The sequence below is a fragment of the Scyliorhinus canicula genome, chromosome 5 (genome assembly GCF_902713615.1).
Source record: "Scyliorhinus canicula chromosome 5, sScyCan1.1, whole genome shotgun sequence".
Classification (NCBI taxonomy): domain Eukaryota; kingdom Metazoa; phylum Chordata; class Chondrichthyes; order Carcharhiniformes; family Scyliorhinidae; genus Scyliorhinus; species Scyliorhinus canicula.
The window spans coordinates 57,386,332-57,404,445 of record NC_052150.1 but is presented as its reverse complement, the minus strand read 5'-3'; the positions used below and the strand labels follow the sequence as shown (position 1 = coordinate 57,404,445).

Here is an 18,114-nt window from a genome sequence, read left to right as displayed (position 1 = left end):
CTCACGTGTAATGGTGGTATCCATGTCGATGATCTGGCACGTCTTGCAGAGATTGGCATGGCAGGGTTGTGTGGTGTCGTGGTCACTGTTCTGAAGGCTGGCTAGTTTTAAAATAGTCATTTAATAATAGGTTTTCATACTCACATTTCGGAAATGATCTAACAAACAAATAACAGTCCGTTCTGGGAGGAATGAGAAGGGTAGCTCCCGGCATTAACGGCAATCTATCTTCTTTCAAGCCGCAGCGGGGTACGTCCCGCTTAGACCGCAGGCAGTCGCATTTCCTGCATTGAGGAGCTCCGCCCGTCAGTGCAGAAAGTGATCGGGACGACATTTTTAAATGGGGCGGGTGCGGAGAGACATGGTGCTTGGGGGTTTCGAGGATCACTTTGGCGGCTCCAGAGATCAGAGTCCCGATCTCTCGCTACACTGAAGAGTTCTGGTGAGCAGAGTTCCTCAGTGCATAAAACGGGGTTGTATGTGGCCTTGGCCGTGCGTTCCCCACTGAGGCTCCCTATCTAATGCAAGTGCCGTTTCATACCATTGTGATTCTCGGTGCATGAGGTCTGGCATCGCTATAGGACTTTGTTCCCAATTAGTTTAAATCCCATTACGAGTGGGGTCCAGATCACAAAGTCTCGCGAGATGCCGTTAGATCTCGTAAGGTGTAATAACCGTTGGGAATCCCAGAAGCCTCTCGCGGAATCTACTGTCCATATCCTGTCCCAATTCCAGTGCAATGCGACCAGTAAATCACGCCATGCTTTCAGTGGGTGAATCTCTTCCTGGAAGCACAATCGGGAAATTATCATTTTTCTCCTGGGATGGAGCTCATGTGAGACATTTAGCAGATACTCAGAGATGGAAAAGCATGAGGGTGAATTAAAATATGTGCTGCCTCTTGGCTTCATACTTGACTTCCTGACAGGTGTTCCCAGTGTATGAGGCATTGGCCGCGATCTACCGGCTGTTCACACAGGTGGGATATTCTGGTACCATGCTGCGCACGAGTTTCCCGGGGACGAGGGGTGCCTCCATTGCCAGAAAACACGCAGTGGGTTGGTCAGTAAATCACAGCCATATATTAAAAGGGGAAATCATGTTTAATTAACCTGCTGGAGATTTTTGAGGCGGTAACAGAAAGGGTCGATGAAGGTAATGCTGTTGATGGACTTCAAAAGGCATTCGATACAGTGCCACACAACAGACTTGTGAGAAAAGTTACAGTTCATGGAATAAAAGCGCAAGTCCGACTTGGATACAAAATTGGCTGAATAATTTCTCAAGAGTGTAGGAGACCTAAGTTTGTGCCAATATTCATTTCCAAGTGTACTGATTATGCAAAACTGAGGCACAGCACCACAATCGAGTGAGCAATTTATGCAAGATGAGACTTGACAAATTGGTTGTAGGACTACTATTGTAAGCACGCTCCACACTGCGATTGATCTGAGCGCTTCTTTCATCTTTCGATTTAATACATTTGCGCTGCTATATAGCAGCAATGGAGGAGTTATTCCATGAACAAAAGAATAAAGAAAAGTACAACATAGGAACAGGCCTTTCGGCCCTACAAGCCTGCGCCAACTATGCTGCTTGTCTAACCTAAAACCTTCTAATTTTCCTGGATCCATGTCCCTATATCCCCATCCTATTCATTTATTTGTCAAGATAAATGTCAAGATTTTCCTGGGAGCGGAGAATTCCGCCCTAAGTTTATCTGACATCTCCTCATAGCTAATGCCATTCATACCAGCCAACAGCCTGGTAAACCTCTTCTGTACCCTCTCCAAAGCCTGCACTCTGGTAATGTGAACACTACATTCCAAGTGTCGCCTAAGGTTCTATACAGCTGCAGCATGACTTGCCAATTTTTAAACTCAATGCCCCAGCTAATAAAGGCATGCATGCCATATATCTTCTTGATTACCTTCTCCAGCTGCATTGCCACTTTCAGTGACCTGTGGACCTGAACACCTCGATCCCTCTGCCTGTCAATATTCTTAAGCGTTCTGCCATTTACTGTATATTTTCCACCTGTATTAGACCTTCCAAATGCATTATTTGCCAAAGAAGCATAGGTGATGTGAGAAAAACTTTCGCACAGCGAGTGGTTCAAGTCTGAGTGAGAGTGCGAGTGAGTCTGAGTGAGAGAGTGATGTACCATCAATTGGACTCAAGATACGATTAGGATCCGAACTGTGGCTTTAATCAGCTAGTTGTTAGCCCGGTGGTCGACTACAGAGTAAGGCCGACCGCCGGGAACTCTGGGTACTTATACCCCGCCTCGGAGGCATGGTCTACTTGCCTCTCGACCAATTGGTGAGCAGTCACATGACTAGTCCCAGCCAATCGGACGAGAGGCACATGACCAGCCAGAGCCAATGGGAAACCCATGCTCTGCACCAATGGCAGTGCTCACATTCATACCACCGCATTCACCCCTTGTGGAGAAAGAAGGCGGGGGGGTGTGTAAGTGGAAAAGAGAGGGGGGGGGGAGAGGGGGTCCGAGGACTGGTGGTATGAGCAGCGAAAATCGAGAAAGGTGGGCTGCCCACTGGCTCATGGCAAAAGAAACAATACTACTACTTAAGGTGCAACGGAATAACAACAAAGTCCAAAATGTCCCATGGCCGCATCAGATGGACATGATCAGCCTGTCGGGTGCCTGTGGTGTTCTAGAGGACCGTCGCAGTGGAGCCGGTGACGTCGGGCCGATGATCGTCCTTGCATCCGGGAGCGTCGGTCATAGACGTGTCCCCGTACCCCGGGCCGGTGGTGGAGACGCTGTGATCGGGGGAGAGGGGGCATGTGCGCTGGGTCGTGGGGACGCGGGGGGCGCTGGGGGGAATTGGGGTTGGGGGCCATTGATGTAGGGGGAGAAGGCCGCACGCCAGCGGGTGCCAGGTCCCGAAGCGAGACCGTATCCTGCCGACCATCGGGATACTCCACGTACGCATACTGCGGGTTGGCGTGGAGTAACTGGACTCGCTCAACTAACGGGTCGGACTTGTGCACCCGCACCTGCTTCCGGAGCAAGATGGGCCCGGGGATGGCCAGCCAGGTCGGGAGAGGAGATCCTGAGGACGACTTCCTGGGGAAAACGAGAAGACGTTCATGAGGTGTTTGATTAGTGGTAGTACAGAGGAGAGACCGGATTGAATGCAGGGCGTCGGGGATGACTTCTTGCCAACGGGGAATAGGGAGATCTCTGGACTATAGGGCCAGCAGGATGGCCTTCCAAATGGCACATTCTCCCGCTCGACCTGACCGTTACCCCAGGGGTTATAACTAGTCGTCCTGCTAGAGGCTATGCCCCTGCTGAGCAGGAATTGACGCAGTTCGTCACTCATAAAGGAGGACCCCCGGTCGCTGTGGATGTACGCGGGGTAACCGAACAGGGAGAAGATGGATAGGAGGGCCTTTATGACGGTTGTTGTGGTCATGTCGGGACAGGGAATGGCAAAAGGGAAGCGGGAGTATTCGTTGATAACACTCAAGAAATATGTGTTACAGTTGTTGGAGGGGAGGGGACCCTTGAAGTCTATACTGAGACGTTCGAAGGGGCGGGATGCCTTGATCAGATGCGCTCGTTCGGTGCGGCAGAAGTGCGGTTTGCACTCGGCGCAGACGTGGCAGTCCCTGGTGACAGTCCTGACTTCCTCAACGGAGTAGGGCAGGTTGCGTGTCTTATTAAAATGGTAGAAACGGGTGACCCCTGGATGGCTAAGGTCCGTGTGGAGGGAGCGGAGGCGGTCAATTTGCGCGCTGGCGCAGGTACCGCGGGATAGGGCATCAGAAGGCTCATATCCCAGGACGATACAAGATATCGTAGTTGTACGTGGACAACTCGATCCGCCACCGCAAGATCTTGTCGTTCTTGATCTTGCCCCTCTGTGCATTGTCGAACATACAAGCTACTGACCGATGGTCTGTGAGGAGGGTAAACCTCCTGCCGGCCAGATAGTGCCTCCAATATCGCACAGCTTCGACTATGGCCTGTGCCTCCTTTTCCACCGAGGAATGGCGGATTTCGGAAGCGTGGAGGGTTCGTGAAAAGAAGGCCACGAGTCTGCCCGCTTGGTTCAGGGTGGCCGCCAGAGCTACGTCAGACGCGTCGCTCTTGACCTGGAATGGGAGGGACTTGTCGATAGCATACATCGTGGCCTTTGCAATATCCGCTTTGATGCGGCTAAAGGCCTGGCGGGCCTCCATCGACAGGGGAAAGGAGGTGGACTGGATGAGGGGGCGGGCTTTGTCGGTGTAGTTGGGGACCCACTGGGCGTAATATGAGAAGAAGCCCAGGCAGCGTTTGAGGGATTTGAGGGAGTTGGGGAGGGGGAGCATGTATTCGGGATCGGGGCCTATCACTCCGTTACGCACTACGTAGCCAAGGATGGTTAGACGGTCGGTGCTAAACACGCACTTATCCTTATTGTAAGTTAAATTGAGGAGTTTTGCGGTTTGGAGGAATTTTTGGAGGTTGATGTCGTGGTCCTGCTGGTTGTGGCCGCAGATGGTGACGTTATCGAGATACGGGCAGGTGGCCCGTAATCCGTACTTGTCGACCATTCGGTCCATCTCCCGTTGGAAGACCGAGACTCCATTTGTGACACCGAATGGAACCCTGAGGAAGTGGTAGAGGCGCCCATCTGCCTCAAACGCGGTGTACTTTTGGTCACTCGCGCGGATGGGGAGCTGGTGGTAGGCGGACTTAAGGTCCACCGTGGAAAAGACTTTGTACTTCGCGATCCTGTTAACCAGGTCGGAAGTACGGGGGAGAGTATACGCGTCCAGCAGCGTAAACCTGTTGATGGTCTGACTGTAATCAATGACCATCCGGTTTTTCTCCCCAGTCCGAACTACCAGCACTTGGGCTCGCCAGGGACTGTTGCTGGCCTCGATAACTCCTTCCTTAAGGAGACTCTGGACCTCAGACCCGATGAAGGTCCAGTCTTGGGCACTGTATCATCTGCTCCTAGTGGTGACAGGTTTACAATCTGGGGTGAGATTAGCAAACAATGAAGGGGGGGTCCGCTTTGAGGGACGCGAGGCTGCAAACAGTAAGAGGGGGAATAGGGCCGCTGAATTGAAAGGTCAAGCTCTGCAGGTTGCACTGGACATCCAGGCCCAAGAGTGCCGGAGCGCATAGACGGGGGAGGATGAGGAGTTTGAAGTTTTTGAAGACGCACACCCGGTGATTTGGACGGAGTGCGAACCCGAGGCCAATTCAATCTTATGCTTAACTGTGTGGATGGGGAGTGCGCAGCGTCATACCGTGTTGGGGTGGACACAACTTTCCGTGCTCCCGGAGTCCAGCAGGCATCTCGTTTTGTGTCCGTTGAGCTGGACCGTTGTCGTAGTCTTGGCGAGCGTGCGTGGTCGCGACTGGTCGAGTTTGATGGAAGCCAGTCGTGGTGAGAGTTCCAGATCATCCTCAGTGGCAGAGTAATCGCTTGCAGGGCCTTCCGTGTTGGCCCAAGATGGCGGCGCCCAGGACCCGCATGTGGAGTCGGGGTCCTAAGGTGGCGGCGCCCAGGACCCGCACGTGGAGCCTGGGCCCCAAGATGGCGGCGCCCATGGCCCGCACATGGCGTCCGAGGCCCAAGATGGCAGCGCCCGTGGGAACCTCGTGGCGGCTGGGGGCAGTGTCAGCGGTGTCTGTGGGCCGGTAGGGGCAGCTGGGAGTGAGTGTCGGGAGGACCGTGGGGCAGTTGCGGGAGCTGGGCCGGAGATGTTGGTGCACGGCGTGTGACCCTGGGGGGGCCCGGGGGGGCGGGCGATCCGCGGTCGCTGCGCGGAACAGCACCGACCGTACTTGGTCTGGCAGACCACCGCGTAGTGGCCCTTCTTGCACAGAGCGGAGCGGGCCGGGCAGCGCGGGCGGGGGTGTTTGGACAGACCACAAAAATAGCAATGGGGCCCCGCTTGTTTGTCGGAGCGACCCGCAGCGCAGGCTGGGGGGGGGGGTCGGGGTCCACGGAGGACGTGAGTGGCACGTGCCATGAGCACCGGGTGTTGCTGCGCGGCCGGGGGCGTATGCGCGGGCGTTCAGGTCAGCAACCTCCAGGAAGGTTGCACATCCAGAGTGGGAAGTTGGAACTTGGTAATTTGGTGCAGTGAGGTAATTCGGTGCAGAGTGGGAGAAGGTGCTTTTTCTCTACTGTTTTGTGTTCTCTCCTTCTTCTGGCCTGTGACTTTTAATCTGCAGGGAGTGAACCAGGGAGCATCTAAGACCCTGGGTGAGTTCTCCAAGTGAGCCAGAGAAGACACAGCCAGAGTGAGGCACGACCAAGAGTGAGTTTGGGAATTTGAAGTTAGGTGGGAATTCGAAGCTGGGTGGGGAGGAGGTGCTTTTAACCCTGGTAACTGACTGGTAGGTAGTTTTTCTTTTCATTGTCTAATTTATTTATTTTTATTTTGAAATTGTAGTTGTATAAGTTTACCTGGGGTTTAAGACATGGCAGGAGATCCCAGACCCGTGTCATGCTCCTCGTGTGTGATGTGGGAGCTCAGGGACACGTCCACTGTCCCTGGCTCTTTCACGTGCAAGAAGTGTGTTCAGTTGCAGCTCCTGTTAGACCGCTTGACGGCTCTGGAGCTGCGGATGGACTCACTTTGGAGTATCCGCGATGCTGAGGAGGTCGTGGAAAGCACGTTTAGCGAGTTGGTCACACCGCAGGTTAAAGTTACTGAGGGAGATAGCAAATGGGTGACCAAAAGACAGAGCAAGAGTAGGAAGGCAGTGCAGGTGTCCCCTGCGGTCATCTCCCTGCAAAACAGATATACCGCCTTGGATACTGTTGGGGGAGATGGCTCACCAGGGGTAGGCAGCAGCAAGGTTCATGGCACCGTGGCTGGCTCTGCTGCACAGCAGGCCAGGAAGAAAAATGGCAGGTCTATAGTGATAGGGGACTCGATCGTAAGGGGAATAGACAGGCGGTTCTGTGGATGCAATCGAGACTCCAGGATGGTATGTTGCCTCCTTGGTGCAAGGGTCAAGGATGTCTCGGAGCGGCTGCAGGACATTCTGGGGGGGGGGGGAGGGTGAACAGCCAGCTGTCGTGGTGCACATAGGAACCAACAATATAGGTAAAAAACGGGATGAGGTCCTACAAGCGGAATTCAGGGAGCTAGGAGTTAAACTAAAAAGTAGGACCTCAAAGGTAGTAATCTCAGGATTGCTGCCAGTGCCACGAGCTGGTCAGAGTAGGACTGTCAGGATAGATAGGATGAATGCGTGGCTCGAGACATGGTGCAAGAGGGAGGGATTAAAATTCCTGGGGCACTGGGACCGGTTCTGGGGGAGGTGGGACCAGTACAAACCGGACGGTTTGCATCTGGGCAGGACTGGAACCGATGTCCTAGAGTGTTTGCTAGAGTTGTTGGGGAGCCTTTTAACTAATGTGGCAGGGGGATGGGAACCGATGCAGGAAGTTGGAAGGTCGTAAAACAGGGACAGAAGCAAAAGGAAGTAAGGGGAAAAATGCAAGGCTGAGAAGACATAGTCAAAAATCAAAAAGGGCGACAGTACAAGGTACAGTGACTGAGGGGAGCTCAGTGAATAGGCCCAGTAATACTAAAAGGCGTAAAACTGAAGATGTTAAGATTCAAAACAGAGATAAAAAAAACAACATAAGTGTACTTTACCTGAATGCTCATAGTATTCGGAATAAAGTAAATGAGTTGATGGCACAAATCATCGTGAATTACTTTGATTTAGTGGCCATTACTGAAACATGGTTAAAGGATGGTCACGACTGGGAGTTAAATATCCGAGGGTATCAAACTATTCGGAAGGACAGAGTGGATGGTAAGGGAGGTGGTGTTGCTCAGTTATTTAAGGATGACATCCGGGCAATAGTAAGGGATGACATCAGTGCTATGGAGGATAAGGTTGAATCCATTTGGGTGGAAATCAGGAATAGTAAGGCGAAAAAATCACTGATAGGAGTAGTCTATCGGCCACCAAATAGTAACGTTATGGTGGGGCAGGCAATAAACAAAGAAATAACTGATGCATGTAGAAATGGTACAGCAGTTATCATGGGGGATTTTAATCTACATGTCGATTGGTTTAACCAGGTCGGTCAAGGCAACCTTGAGGAGGAGTTTATAGAATGTATCCGCAATAGTTTCCTAGAACAGTATGTAGTGGAACCTATGAGGGAACAAGTGGTCCTAGCTCGTGTCCTGTGTAATGAGACAGGATTGATTCATGATCTCATAGTTAGGGATCCTCTCGGAAGGAGCGATCACAATATGGTGGAATTTAAAATACAAATGGAGGGTGAGAAAGTAAAATCAAATACTACTGTTTTGTGTTTAAACAAAGGAGATTGCAATGGGATGAGAGAAGAACTAGCTAAGATAGACTGGGAGCAAAGACTTTATGGTGAAACAGTTGAGGAACAGTGGAGAACCTTCCAAGCGATTTTTCACAGTGCTCAGAAAAGGTTTATACCAACAAAAAGGAAGGACGGTAGAATGAGGGAAAATCGACTGTGGATATCTAAGGAAATAAGTGAGAGTATCAAATTGAAGGAAAAAGCATATAAAGTGGCAAAGATTGGTGGGAGACTAGAGGACTGAGAAATCTTTAGGGGGGCAACAGAAAGCTACTAAAAAAGCTATAAAGAAGAGTAAGATAGAGTATGAGAGTAAACTTGCTCAGAATATAAAAACAGACAGCAAAAGTTTTTACAAATATATAAAACAAAAAAGAGTGGCTAAGGTAAATATTGGTCCTTTAGAGGATAAGAAGGGAGTTTTAGTAATGGGAGATGAGGAAATGGCTGAGGAACTGAACAGATTTTTTGGGTCAGTCTTCACAGTGGAAGACACAAATAACATACCAGCGACTGATAGAAATGAGGCTATGACAGGTGAGGACCTTGAGAGGATTGTTATCACTAAGGAGGTAGTGATGGGCAAGTTAATGGGGCTAAAGGTAGACAAGTCCCCTGGCCCTGATGGAATGCATCCCAGAGTGCTAAAAGAGATGGCTATGGAAATTGCAGATGTACTAATGATGATTTACCAAAATTCACTAGACTCTGGGGTGGTCCCGGTGGATTGGAAATTAGCAAACGTGACACCACTGTTTAAAAAAGAAGGTAGGCAGAGAGCAGGAAATTATAGGCCAGTGAGCTTAACTTCGGTAGTAGGGAAGATGCTGGAATCTATCATCAAGGAAGAAATAGCGAGGCCTCTGGATAGAACTTGTCACATTGGGCAGACGCAGCATGGGTTCATAAAGGGCAGGTCATGCCTAACTAATTTAGTGGAATTTTTTGAGGACATTACCAGTGCAGTAGATAACGGGGAGCCAATGGATGTGGTATATCTGGATTTCCAGGAAGCCAGGTGCCACACAAAAGGTTGCTGCATAAGATAAAGATGCATGGCATTAAGGGTAAAGTAGTAACATGGATAGAGGATTGGTTAATTAATAGAAAGCAAAGAGTGGGGATTAATGGGTGTTTCTCTGGTTGGCAATCAGTAGCTAGTGGTGTCCCTCAGGGATCCGTGTTGGGCCCACAATTGTTCACAATTTACACAGATGATTTGGAGTTGGGGACCAAGGGCAATGTGTCCAAGTTTGCAGATGACACTAAGATGAGTGGTAAAGCAAAAAGTGCAGAGGATACTGGAAGTCTGCAGAGGGATTTGGATAGGTTAAGTGAATGAGCTAGGGTCTGGCAGATGGAATACAATGTTGACAAATGTGAGGTTATCCATTTTGGTAGGAATAACAGCAAACGGGATTATTATTTAAGCGATAAAATATTAAAGCATGCCGCTGTGCAGAGAGACCTGGGTGTGCTAGTGCATGAGTCACAGAAAGTTGGTTTACAGGTGATTAAGAAGGCAAATGGAATTTTGTCCTTCATTGCTCGCGGGATGGAGTTAAAGACTAGGGAGGTTATGTTGCAATTGTATAAGGTGTAAGTGAGGCCACACCTGGAGTATTGTGTTCAGTTTTGGTCTCCTTTCTTGAGAAAGGACGTACTGGCACTGGAGGGTGTGCAGAGGAGATTCACTAGGTTAATCCCAGAGCTGAAGGGGTTGGATTATGAGGTGAGATTGAGTAGACTGGGACTGGACTCGTTGGAATTTAGAAGGATGAGAGGGGATCTTAGAACATAGAACATAGAACAGTACAGCACAGAATAGGCCCTTCGGCCCTCAATGTTGTGCCGAGCCATGATCACCCCTCTCAAACCCACGTATCCACCCTATACCCGTAACCCAACAACCCCCCCCTTAACCTTACTTTTATTAGGACACTACGGGCAATTTAGCATGGCCAATCCACCTAACCCGCACATCTTTGGACTGTGGGAGGAAACCGGAGCACCCGGAGGAAACCCACGCACACAGGGGGAGGACGTGCAGACTCCACACAGACAGTGACCCAGCTGGGAATCGAACCTGGGACCCTGGAGCTGTGAAGCATTTATGCTAACCACCATGCTACCCTGCTACATTTACAATTATGAAGGGAATAGAAAGGATAGATGCGGGCAGGTTGTTTCCACTGGCGGGTGAAAGCAGAACTAGGGGACATAGCCTCAAAATAAGGGGAAGTAGATTTAGGACTGAGTTTAGGAGGAACTTCTTCACCCAAAGGGTTGTGAATCTATGGAATTCCTTGCTCAGTGAAGCAGTTGAGGCTCCTTTATTAAATGTTTTTAAGGTAACGATAGATAGTTTTTTGAAGAATAAAGGGATTAAGGGTTATGGTGTTCCGGCCGGAAAGTGGAGCTGAGTCCACAAAAGATCAGCCATGATCTCATTGAATGGCGGAGCAGGCTCGAGGGGCCAGATGGCCTACTCCTGCTCCTAGTTCTTATGTTCTTATTCCGTGCCTCAGCTAGGCTGAGGGTGTTCTTCTCCAGCAATCGTTGGCGGATAGAAGGGGACTGCATGCCAGCAATGTAAGCGTCTCTGATTAAAAGTTCCATGTGCTTAGTCGCCGAAACTTGGAGACACGCGCACGTTCTCCCTAGAGCTGTGAGGGCCTAGTAAAACTCATCGAGTGACTGACCAGGGAACTGTTGTCTAGTCGTCAGGAGATGCCGTGCGTATACTTTGTTGACCAGCCGGAGAAAGTGTCCTTTGAGAATCTCCATGGCCGCATCATAATCGCTTTCGTCCTCAATCATTGAGTATATCGCTGTGCCCACGCATGAGTGGAGGATGTGGAGTTTCTGCTCCTTGGTGGGCTTGCTGGCTGCAGTCGTCAGGTAACTATTAAAACACGCCTGCCAGTGTTTAAAGATTACAGACGCATTTGAAGCATGCGGGCTGGTACGGAGGCAGTCAGGCTTGATGCGTGGCTCCATTCCAAAATTCTAGCTGATTAAATTGATGTACCATCAATTGGACTCAAGACACGATTAGGATCCGAACTGTGGCTTTAATCATCTAGTTGTTAGCCCGGTGGTCGACGACAGAGTAAGACTGACCGCCGGGAACTCTGGGTACTTACACCCCGCCTCGGATGCGGGGTCTACTTGCCTCTCGACCAATTGGTGAGCAGTCACATGACTAGTCCCAGCCAATCGGACGAGAGGCACATGACCAGCCGGAGCCAATGGGAACCCCATGCTCTGCACAAATGGCAGTGCTCACATTCATACCACCACAGAGAGTGAGTGAGTCTGAGTGAGAGAGTGAGAGCGAGTGACTGAGAGTGCTAGTGAGTCTGTGAGAGAGAGCGAGTGAGTGAGTGAGAGTGCGAGTAAGAGGCAATGAGTGTGAGAGAGCGTGTGAGAGAGCGGTTGAGTCTGGGTGAGTGAGCAAGTGAGCATGTGTGAGAGAACGAGTGAGTCTGGGTGAGCGAGCGAGTGTGTGAAAGAGAGCGATTGAGTGCCATTGAGTGTGAGAGAGCATGTGAGACTGTGAGAGAGCGAGAGAGTCTGTGTGAGAGAGCGATTGAGTGTGTGAGAGAGCGAGTGAGTCTGTGTGAGAGCGAGTGAGTCTGTGTGAGAGCGAGAGAGTCTGGGTGAGAGAGCGATTGAGTGTGTGAGAGAGTGAGTGAGTCTGTGTGAGAGCGAGAGAGTCTGTGTGAGAGCGAGTGAGACTGTGTGAGAGCGAGTGAGACTGTGTGAGAGCGAGTGAGTCTGTGTGACGGAACGAGTGACACTGTGTGAGAGCGAGTGAGTCTGTGTGAGAGCGAGTGAGACTGTGTGAGAGCGAGTGAGTCTGGGTGACCGAGCGAGTGACACTGTGTGAGAGCGAGAGAGTCTGTGTGAGAGAGCGATTGAGTGTGTGAGAGAGTGAGTGAGTCTGTGTGAGAGCGAGAGAGTCTGTGTGAGAGCGAGTGAGACTGTGAGAGAGCGATTGAGTGTGTGAGAGAGTGAGTGAGTCTGTGTGAGAGCGAGAGAGTCTGTGAGAGAGGAGTGAGACTGTGTGAGAGCGATTGAGTGTGTGAGAGAGTGAGTGAGTCTGTGTGAGAGCGAGAGAGTCTGTGTGAGAGCGAGTGAGACTGTGTGAGAGCGAGTGAGTCTGTGTGAGAGCGAGAGAGTCTGTGTGAGAGCGAGTGAGACTGTGTGAGAGCGAGTGAGTCTGTGTGAGAGCGAGTGAGACTGTGTGAGAGCGAGTGAGTCTGTGTGTGAGAGCGAGTGAGTCTGTGTGAGAGCGAGTGACACTGTGTGAGAGCGAGTGAGACTGTGTGAGAGCGAGTGAGACTGTGTGAGAGCGAGTGAGTCTGTGTGAGAGAGCGAGTGAGTCTGGGTGACCGAGCGAGTGAGACTGTGTGAGAGCGAGTGAGTCTGGGTGAGAGCGAGTGAGTCTGGGTGACTGAGCGAATGACGCTGTGTGAGAGCGAGTGAGTCTGTGTGAGAGCGAGTGAGTCTGTGTGAGAGCGAGTGAGACTGTGTGAGAGCGAGTGAGACTGTGTGAGAGCGAGTGAGACTGTGTGAGAGCGAGTGAGACTGTGTGAGAGCGAGTGAGTCTGTGTGAGAGCGAGTGAGACTGTGTGAGAGCGAGTGAGACTGTGTGAGAGCGAGTGACACTGTGTGAGAGCGAGTGAGACTGTGTGAGAGAGCGAGTGAGACTGTGTGAGAGCGAGTGAGTCTGTGTGAGAGCGAGTGAGACTGTGTGAGAGCGAGTGAGTCTGTGTGAGAGAGCGAGTGAGTCTGTGTGAGAGCGAGTAAGTCTGTGTGAGAGCGAGAGAGTCTGTGTGAGAGCGAGTGACACTGTGTGAGAGCGAGTGAGTCTGTGTGAGAGCGAGTGAGACTGTGTGAGAGCGAGTGACACTGTGTGAGAGAGCGAGTGAGTCTGGGTGAGAGCGAGTGACACTGTGTGAGAGAGCGAGAGAGTCTGTGTGAGAGCGAGTGAGACTATGAGAGAGCGAGTGAGTCTGTGTGAGAGAGCGAGTGAGTCTGTGTGAGAGAGCGAGTGAGTCTGTGTGAGAGCGAGTAAGTCTGTGTGAGAGCGAGAGAGTCTGTGTGAGAGCGAGTGACACTGTGTGAGAGCGAGTGAGTCTGTGTGAGAGCGAGTGAGACTGTGTGAGAGCGAGTGAGTCTGTGTGAGAGAGCGAGTGAGTCTGTGTGAGAGCGAGTAAGTCTGTGTGAGAGCGAGAGAGTCTGTGTGAGAGCGAGTGACACTGTGTGAGAGCGAGTGAGTCTGTGTGAGAGCGAGTGAGACTGTGTGAGAGCGAGTGAGTCTGTGTGAGAGAGCGAGTGAGTCTGTGTGAGAGCGAGTAAGTCTGTGTGAGAGCGAGTGAGACTGTGTGAGAGCGAGTGACACTGTGTGAGAGCGAGAGAGTCTGTGTGAGAGCGAGTGAGTCTGTGTGAGAGCGAGTGAGTCTGTGTGAGAGCGAGAGAGTCTGGGTGACCGAGCGAGTGACACTGTGTGAGAGCGAGTGAGTCTGTGTGAGAGCGAGAGAGTCTGGGTGACCGAGCGAGTGACACTGTGTGAGAGCGAGTGAGTCTGTGTGAGAGAGCGAGAGAGTCTGTGTGAGAGCGAGTGAGTCTGGGTGACCGAGCGAGTGACTGTGTGAGAGCGAGTGAGTCTGTGTGAGAGCGAGTGAGACTGTGTGAGAGCGAGTGAGTCTGTGTGAGAGCGAGTGAGACTGTGTGAGAGCGAGTGAGACTGTGTGAGAGCGAGTGAGTCTGTGTGAGATCGAGTGAGTTTGTGTGAGAGAGCGAGGGAGTATGTGTGAGACAGCGAGTGAGTGTGTGTGAGACAGCGAGTGAGTGTGTGTGAGACAGCGAGTGAGTGTGTGTGAGAGAGCGAGTGAATGTGGGTGAGAGAGTGAGTGAGTGTGTATGAGAGAGTGAGTGAGTCTGTGTCAGAGAGCGAGTGAGTCTGTGTGAGTGAGCGAGGGAGTGTGTGTGAGACAGCGAGTGTGTGTGTATGAAGAGTGAGTGTGTGTGAGACAGCGAGTGAGTGTGTGTGAGAGAGCGAGTGAATGTGTGTGAGAGAGTGAGTGAGTGTGTATGAGAGAGTGCGTGAGTCTGTGTGAGACAGCGAGTGAGTCTGTGTGAGTGAGCGAGGGAATGTGTGTGAGACTGCGAGTGTGTGTGTATGAGAGAGTGAGTATGTGTATGTGAGAGAGCGAGAGAGACTGTGTGAGCGCGAGTAAGTGTGTGTGAGAGATCGAGTGAGTGTGTGTGAGCTTGAGTGAGTGTGTGTGAGAGAGCGAGTGAGACTGGGTGAGCTCGAGTGAGTCTGTGTGAGAGAGCGAGTGAGTGTGTGTGAGAGAGAGATTGAGTGTGTATGAGAGAGCGAGTGAGTGTGTGTGAGAGAGCGAGTGAGACTGTGTGAGCTCGAGTGAGACTGTGTGAGAGAGCGAGTGAGTGTGTGTGAGAAAGCGAATGAGTGTGTGTGAGAGAGCGAGTGAGACTGTGTGAGCTCGAGTGTGTGTGTGTGAGAGAGCGAGTGAGTGTGTGTGAGACAGCGAGTGAGTGTGTGTGAGACAGCGAGTGAGTGTGTGTGAGACAGCGAGTGAGTGTGTGTGAGAGAGCGAGTGAATGTGTGTGAGAGAGTGAGTGAGTGTGTATGAGAGAGTGAGTGAGTCTGTGTGAGACAGCGAGTGAGTCTGTGTGAGTGAGCGAGGGAGTGTGTGTGAGACTGCGAGTGTGTGTGTATGAGAGAGTGAGTATGTGTATGTGAGAGAGCGAGAGAGACTGTGTGAGCGCGAGTAAGTGTGTGTGAGAGATCGAGTGAGTGTGTGTGAGCTTGAGTGAGTGTGTGTGAGAGAGCGAGTGAGACTGGGTGAGCTCGAGTGAGTGTGTGTGAGAGAGCGAGTGAGTGTGTGTGAGGGAGAGATTGAGTGTGTATGAGAGAGCGAGTGAGTATGTGTGAAAGAGCGAGTGAGACTGTGTGAGCTCGAGTGAGACTGTGTGAGAGAGCGAGTGAGTGTGTGTGAGAAAGCGAATGAGTGTGTGTGAGAGAGCGAGTGAGACTGTGTGAGCTCGAGTGTGTGTGTGTGAGAGAGCGAGTGAGTGTGTGTGAGACAGCGAGTGAGTGTGTGTGAGACAGCGAGTGAGTGTGTGTGAGACAGCGAGTGAGTGTGTGTGAGAGAGCGAGTGAATGTGTGTGAGAGAGTGAGTGAGTGTGTATGAGAGAGTGAGTGAGTCTGTGTCAGAGAGCGAGTGAGTCTGTGTGAGTGAGCGAGGGAGTGTGTGTGAGACAGCGAGTGTGTGTGTATGAGAGAGCGAGTGAGTGTGTATGAGAGAGCGAGTGAGTGTGTGTGAGAGAGCGAGTGAGTGTGTGTGAGAGAGCGAGTGAGTGTGTGTGAGAGAGCGAGTGAGACTGTGTGAGCTCGAGTGTGTGTGTGTGAGAGAGCGAGTGAGTGTGTGTGAGACAGCGAGTGAGTGTGTGTGAGACAGCGAGTGAGTGTGTGTGAGACAGCGAGTGAGTGTGTGTGAGAGAGCGAGTGAATGTGTGTGAGAGTGAGTGAGTGTGTATGAGAGAGTGAGTGAGTCTGTGTCAGAGAGCGAGTGAGTCTGTGTGAGTGAGCGAGGGAGTGTGTGTGAGACAGCGAGTGTGTGTGTATGAGAGAGCGAGTGAGTGTGTATGAGAGAGCGAGTGAGTGTGTGTGAGAGAGCGAGTGAGTGTGTGTGAGAAAGCGAATGAGTGTGTGTGAGAGAGCGAGTGAGACTGTGTGAGCTCGAGTGTGTGTGTGTGAGAGAGCGAGTGAGTGTGTGTGAGACAGCGAGTAAGTGTGTGTGAGACAGCGAGTGAGTGTGTGTGAGACAGCGAGTGAGTGTGTGTGAGAGAGCGAGTGAATGTGTGTGAGACAGTGAGTGAGTGTGTATGAGAGAGTGAGTGAGTCTGTGTCAGAGAGCGAGTGAGTCTGTGTGAGTGAGCGAGTGAGTCTGTGTGAGACAGCGAGTGAGTGTGTGTGAGACAGCGAGTGAGTGTGTATGAGAGAGCGAGTGAGTGTGTGTGAGAGAGCGAGTGAGTGTGTGTGAGACAGCGAGTGAGTGTGTGTGAGACAGCGAATGAGTGTGTGTGAGAGAGCGAGTGAGACTGTGAGAGAGCGAGTGACACTGTGTGAGAGCGAGTGACACTGTGTGAGAGCGAGAGAGTCTGGGTGACCGAGCGAGTGACACTGTGTGAGAGCGAGTGAGTCTGTGTGAGAGAGCGAGTGAGTCTGTGTGAGAGCGAGTGAGTCTGTGTGAGAGCGAGAGAGTCTGTGTGAGAGCGAGTGACACTGTGTGAGAGCGAGTGAGTCTGTGTGAGAGCGAGTGAGACTGTGTGAGAGCGAGTGACACTGTGTGAGAGCGAGTGAGTCTGTGTGAGAGAGCGAGTGAGTCTGGGTGACCGAGCGAGTGACACTGTGTGAGAGAGCGATTGAGTCTGTGTGAGAGCGAGTGAGACTGTGTGAGAGCGAGTCAGTCTGGGTGAGAGCGAGTGAGACTGTGAGAGAGCGAGTGAGTCTGTGTGAGAGCGAGTGAGACTGTGTGAGAGCGAGTGAGACTGTGAGAAAGCGAGTGAGTCTGTGTGAGAGAGCGAGTGAGTCTGTGTGAGAGCGAGTGAGTCTGTGTGAGAGCGAGTGAGACTGTGTGAGAGCGAGTGAGTCTGTGTGTGAGAGCGAGTGAGTCTGTGTGAGAGCGAGTGAGTCTGTGTGAGAGCGAGAGAGTCTGGGTGACCGAGCGAGTGACACTGTGTGAGAGCGAGTGAGTCTGTGTGAGAGCGAGAGAGTCTGGGTGACCGAGCGAGTGACACTGTGTGAGAGCGAGTGAGTCTGTGTGAGAGAGCGAGAGAGTCTGTGTGAGAGCGAGTGAGACTGTGTGAGAGCGAGTGAGTCTGTGTGAGAGCGAGTGAGACTGTGTGAGAGCGAGTGACACTGTGTGAGAGCGAGTGAGTCTGTGTGAGAGCGAGTGAGACTGTGTGAGAGCGAGTGAGTCTGTGTGAGAGCGAGTGAGACTGTGTGAGAGCGAGTGAGTCTGTGTGAGAGCGAGTGAGACTGTGTGAGAGCGAGTGAGTCTGTGTGTGAGAGCGAGTGAGTCTGTGTGAGAGCGAGTGAGTCTGTGTGAGAGCGAGTGAGACTGTGTGAGAGCGAGTGAGTCTGTGTGTGAGAGCGAGTGAGTCTGTGTGAGAGCGAGAGAATCTGGGTGACCGAGCGAGTGAGTCTGTGTGAGAGCGAGTGAGACTGTGTGAGAACGAGTGAGACTGTGAGAGAGCGAGTGAGTCTGTGTGAGAGAGCGAGTGAGTCTGTGTGAGAGCGAGTGAGTCTGTGAGAGAGGAGTGAGTCTGGGTGAGAGCGAGTGAGACTATGAGAGAGCGAGTGAGACTGTGTGAGAGCGAGTGAGACTGTGTGAGAGCGAGTGAGACTGTGAGAGAGCGAGTGAGTCTGTGTGAGAGAGCGAGTGAGTCTGTGTGAGAGAATGAATAAGACGGTGTGAGAGAGCGAGGGAGTCTGGGTGAGAGAGCGAGTGAGACTGTGTGAGAGATCGAGTGAGACTGTGTGAGAGAGCGGGTGAGTCTGGGTGACAGAGCGAGTGAGACTGTGAGAGAGCGAGTGAGTCTGTGTCAGAGAGCCAGTGAGTCTGGGTGAGCGAGCGAGTGAGTCTGTGTGTGAGAGCGAGTGAGTGTGTGTGAGCGGGCGAGTGAGACTGTGTGAGCAAGCGAGTGAGTCTGGGTGAGCGAGCG

General features: G+C 51.7%; 1 protein-coding gene across 9 annotated transcripts in view; it reads right to left on the bottom strand.

The window, feature by feature from the left end:
* Nucleotides 1-18,114, bottom strand: part of phactr1 (phosphatase and actin regulator 1) — a 707,078-nt gene that overhangs the window by 250,160 nt on the left and 438,804 nt on the right. The gene's annotated exons all lie outside the window — the stretch shown is intronic.